The following is a 6000-nucleotide window of genomic DNA, read 5'->3' as shown; positions in this document are numbered from 1 at the left end:
CTAATTGATGCAAATAAGCATTAATTGATACAACAAAATATTTTACACTAACACATAGAATATGTCACAAATATATTTGATTAAAAAATTATTAGATTCGACAGAGTTAGAAAATAAGAAAGATTACACTATGAATAACAAATCGTCAAATCTGACCAATTGCACGAGTTACAACATAAACATATGTGCATGTCTATTCTCTTAAATTTGCATTCCAACTGGTTCGAGTTCAAAATTGATACTGGGATTTGATGAGTAGACGTCAAAAATTTCAAATCTAAGGTACAGATCTAAAAAGACTCTTAGATCTGAGGGAAAAAATAATAAAACTTAAACAAAACTCCTACTAAAATATCTTAGGAGAGAAGAAAACTCCTACTTGTATATATTAGGAGAGAGAAAACCCTCATTAAGATACTTTAGGAGAAACTTTATTAAACGTAAAACAAAAATTAGAAAAAGAGGAAGGAGACCTTGACTTGAGACCAAAATCTCCCTCTGATAAACGAAGAACAGTGGAAAGAAGATTGAAAGTAGAAAGAAGGCAGAAAGAGAAATAGTATGTGAATCATGTTATACTTTTTAGTGCCATGAAAAACATAACTCAAATTTTTTGCATTGTACCTAGCTAGTTACCTAACATACTTGGTATTTAGACGTTTCCCCAATAATAGGGCACATTCCAGTTTCTATCATTTTAGGAATCATCAAAAATTATTGGACAATTCATTGACACGTCCACTAAGAAAGTCTTTGGACTAGCACCATAAATGCTTAAGGAGTTATACAAGGATCATGAACTTCACAAGTTTAATTCTATCCAATTTAAATTAGTGTAATTCTTACTATATTTGATATAAATTTATGTACTATAACTTATACAGTTTTGCCGTAATTAATTGTGAGTCTTACACGATTTAGTTGTATGTGTTGAGAAATTTAAAGTTACACTCAAATTATATGAACTTATACCAAAAGTTATAAAAGTTACAACTGATTTGAATTGGATGGAACTTAATCTATGTGCCCTTTTATTCCGTTAGATGCATATTGCTTTGATTAAATCTTTTAAGACCCAGCCTACTAAGCTAACCTTGTACAATCATTTGTGTGCATTGCACTTCATACATTGCTAACTTATTGTTACTCATTGTTTTTTGGGGAGGGACTGAATCGACAAAAATTAAAAATTATCGAGAAAAACACAATCTAGAATTTAATGGATTGGTAGATGCCTAATCAACTTGCACGCACACAACTGACAATTATAGAAACCCTTATGCCCTGATGTGCACGGTATCGATTGAACGTGTCTCCTCGTAAATGGAAGATTGTTGACAATTCATTAAAAGTCTTCGGACGACAAAGATTTCTCTATACATGAAAAACAATCTGGCGGAGACCAGAAAAAAAAATTGAATGTGTCGGGTTAGATTTGTGGCAATGACGGTCATTAAGCGAACCGTCCCTGAGCAGTCCTCTCACAAAAGGAAATGAGAGGACTGCAATAGGCCACTTATAATGGGGGCAACAACAAAGGAAAACGACGTTGTTTCAGTAAGTGAGTAGGGAAAAAATAAAAAATAAACGTTTGAGGGGCTAACGGGGTCCGGTAAGATACCTCAGGTTCCGTTCCAAAAAATGCCGCTCAAATTATTGAGGCACGATTGTTCTTCTGAAATTTTCAAATGAAATAACCTTTTGGTTTCCCTCCAAAAACTTATCTTGTGGGCATTCCTTCACAATTTCAAAGCATCGACAGAATAATATCCCTGCCCCAAATTGGGAAGTTTCAGATGAGAGATTTTTGGAAGAAGTGTTGTAGAAACATAGTGTCACCAGTTAAAGTATCGAGGGAACATAAGAAGTAACTGCTGCGGGACAAGAATTTTTCATAAAGGCTACAAAAAGGTGAAAGGTTGTGAGATTTGAAGCAGAGATACACTCAATCGAATTGGACTAAACCCCATAGGTAAGAATATTGCAAACTCATGGCAATATTTGGCTTGTTTTGTGGCTGAAGGGGGATGAACTTACTTGTATGGTTTTATTTGTACAACTTGTTTAAGATGGTGTGACATGAATAATAAAATTGGAACTCTGGCAGAAACTCGTAAACAAGGAAACCGTATGGGTAGCATAAGTTAAATACACTAAGAGCCAATTTAGGGGAGGTATGCATAGGGAACTTATGCACACTAAGTGTTTGTAAATTTGATTCAGTAGACAAATTAAATGACTTAGTAAGTTTATAGGCATATAAACTAACAGGGAGAGTACGAAGGTAATTGTTACTTGTTTTTTTTTTTATTCTTGTTGCTGGATAGTAGTGACACTGTACAATTTAGACTGTATTACCAACTGTGTATGGGTGCTCCAATTAAAAGTAATGTCCCTGAAGGACAAATAACAAGTGCTAATGAGTCTAAAGCATACCTGAAGCGTGGGAGATCTCTTGGTTCCAAAGATAAAAATCCTCAAAAAAAAAGAGGATTAGATGAATCAGCAATTAGTGATAAAATTCAACCTTCTGAAGAGGTCACTCCTAAAGAGCAAATTCTTGAAGAGAATAAAATTATAGAAAATTCAATAAATTTCGTCACTATCGAAAAAGGTTGGAACCGAAGAGAAATAATTATTGATAATATTTTGCATATAATGTAGCACTTGATATTATGGTAGAGGACGAGAATCATGAGTTTAGATTGGTTGATGCATGTTGACGTAGAAATGATTGGCCAAAATGGAAAGATGTGATGACCCGTAAATTTCCCTTATTTTATATTCTTTTATTTTATTTTCTCTCATGCATTTTCTTCACTATACCCTATGATATTGATTTTTCTAGAGATTTTATAAGTGAATAGAGTTTTTAAATCATTTTCCTGATATAAGTTAGTTCATGTTAAGTTTGGAGTGTATATTGGACGTGGGACCCGCTAGTGCGTTAAGTGAGAGAAATTCGGCCAATTAAATTAAGTTTTGCACAAAGGGATTAAATTACTAGGTGTTATGAGACAATTAGAGGTTACCTAGATGGATTAACCATGGGGAGACGAGAAAATAACTTCAAGCAACAACAAAGTGCCAAGTGTCACTTACCTAGTCAAAGTTGGACTTGCCTAACTTTCTTACCTTTACTAAAAACTTCAATTTTGACCAAGAAACCATCTTCATTTCCAACCTCTTGGCCGAACCTCTCCTTGAGAGAAAAGAAAAGAAAGCTTCAACTACTTCTTCCATTTCTTGCTTAAATCTTAAAATCCAACCGATTAAATATTGAATTTGTCCACCAAAGTGACTTGCTAAGGGAGTTTGAAGGTCTTGGTGGAGTTGTTTTGGAGGAGAAACCCCTAAGCTACTACCTTTCTTGAGGAGTTAAGGTATTTTTCTTGGAAACTCACTCTTTGTTCCTAATCATGGTAAATTAGTGATTTATGGTGGCTAAATAGGTTGTTTTCTGGAAGATTTCATGGATTAAAGTGGAGTTAGCTAAATTTCTGATTTTTTTGGGGAATTTTTTATTTTCATATAATGGTTATGTTTGGCCTTGAATTGATAACTCTAAATTGTGTTTAATGGAGCCGTTGTGCGTTAATTGCGGTTGTTTGCGAAAAATTTTAGAATTTGTGCCGAAATTTCAGTTTTAGGGTTCCAATCTGCCCTGTTCTGACCGGCTTTATTTGTGCATGCTAGAGGCCGAATCAGGCTTAGGTTAAAACATGAAAGTTGTATCCAATGGTCTTAGCTAGCTGCCTGTAAAATTTCAACTCAATCCAAGTACAGTATCATGTGAAATGACCAAAATACCCTTGACTGCCCATGAGCCCTGTTTCACAGACAGATTTTTGTTTTCGTGGAGATTTCCATTTTTGACCATGAAAATGCATGATTTGGCTTTGGAGGTCTTCATAAGAAATGTAGTTTTATGTCTTGGCTTCAAAACTCCATAAAATTTGTTTCAATCCGATAAGTGTAGCTTCACTTGTGATTGTTGTGCCGAAAGGTGCATTTTATAGTCTATGATTTGTATGTGGTTGATTTGAGATGAATTGGTATTGATTGTAGGATGGAAAAGTAAGGAAATTTAGGGGAGATGCTGTCCAATTTTCTAGTCCGTTTGGTCCCTTTAACTTTGAGTTGCCTTTTTGGTAGAAATGAAGGGCTTTTGGGTCGTTCAAGCCCTAGGTCCTCTCGTTACCTTTTCGTTCCAAAATCACGCTTTTGCACCCTTGCATTCGTAGTTCGTTTGGTTAGACATACGACTCATAGTTGAGTTTCATTTGTGAATGTCGTTCCTATAAGAACCATAATTGTTTCACTTTGATCATTTTAGGACATACTGGTGATCCAGGAAGTACTTCGGGAGGGAACGTTTGAATTTGTTTTACTTGAACTGGTGAGTGTACCACTTCCCTAATTTGTTGCTTATCTGGCTATTCGTGACTTCTGTATACTCTGTATGAAACGAGGGTGTACTTTATCACTCTCGTTTCTCTCGTCTGTTTACTTTGTTTCCTGCATACTGTATAAGTCTGTATTTACTCTCGGTATCTGTTATCTGTATCTGTTCTCAATATAAGTCTGCGACCTCTGAGCTTAAAACCTGTGGCTAGTTACTCGAGTCGAGCCGGCAAGGGTCAGGTCAATTAGATAATGAACCACGGTAGTCTGTTTCTAGGAATCTTTGGATATTGAGACTTTTGATTTTGATATACTCGAGTATCACCACTTCTGTTTCTGTTGAGGTGTTCAGGCCCGGTAAGGGGTAAGTTTGGTGGATGGAATTTGGTGTAAAGTGGGGGTCTACAGACATGGTTGTTCTTTATACGTTGACGGAGAGTTAACGGGTTTGGATCAAATACTGCAACCGAAAATTTTGGGCTCCTGAGAGCCACCCGTATCCTTTCTATCTATGGTGTTTGTTCATTTCTTTATTTGATTTGCATATGTGACTAATTGAATATGAAGTTCCATGATTCTTAATTGATATTATTTTGGTACCTCATTGAGTGTAAACTCACCCCCTTCCCGTTATCTTTGTTTTCCTTACAGGGAACCACACTTTGAACCGTGATTTTGAGAAAAGGGTTGAGTTAGTGTAAACGTTCTTTTGTTAGCTCTTGTGTAATCAAAACCCTAATTGTCTTTTAATTAAGTATCACGCTTTTAATTGTAAAGTTTTCAATATATGTATATAAGTATTTTATCATGTACATTAAGTGTATTCATTTGAGATGGTATCTTTGCGTTTGTTGAGATGCTACTTGTAACCATTGGACAATCGGACGGGCGCTGCATTTGAACAAGGAAAGAAAATTCTGGCGGGAACTGTTCACCAAATCCGACCGTATATTGGTCGGATTGTGATGTGTCCACTTTCCATTTGTATTTTTGTCTTCATTTTCATTTCCGTTGAGGCGTTTAATCGAAGTACCATGGTACCTTACGGTGTAGAACTCATGCTTCTCAACTTAGTAGTCTTCGATTGATTGTTCTCTTGGGGATTCGTTTGTCCGCTATATCGGGTTTGTGTGAATCGACTCCGTAGTCCTGGCGAGAGTTGGGCAGGCGGTCCGCCGAACCCTTTGGTTCGCCTTAGGGTGAGGTGGGCCTGTTACAAAAGATGCGATCGAATCTAAATTAGACTCACTGGTTAAAAGAAAAGTTTTTGGACCTATAGTCCAAACACCTGAAAATATAAAGCTAGTAGGATATAAATGGATATTTGTGAGAAAAATAAAATTGTGAGGTATAAAGTAAGATTTGTAGCCTAAGGATTTTCACAAAAACCTGAATTTGATTATGATGAAACATACTCACCTGTAGTGGATGATATCACATTTAAATATTTTGTGAGTTTTGCAGTACATGAAAAACTAGATATGCGTCTAATAGACGTAGTTACTGCATATTTATATGGAAATCTTGAAAATGATATTTATATGAGAATTTTTGAAGGATTCAACATGTCTGATGTGACAGCCCCACCTCACCCTA

The sequence above is a fragment of the Coffea arabica genome, chromosome 3e, assembly GCF_036785885.1.
Source record: "Coffea arabica cultivar ET-39 chromosome 3e, Coffea Arabica ET-39 HiFi, whole genome shotgun sequence".
Taxonomy (NCBI): domain Eukaryota; kingdom Viridiplantae; phylum Streptophyta; class Magnoliopsida; order Gentianales; family Rubiaceae; genus Coffea; species Coffea arabica.
Note: the sequence above shows the minus strand (reverse complement) of the source record.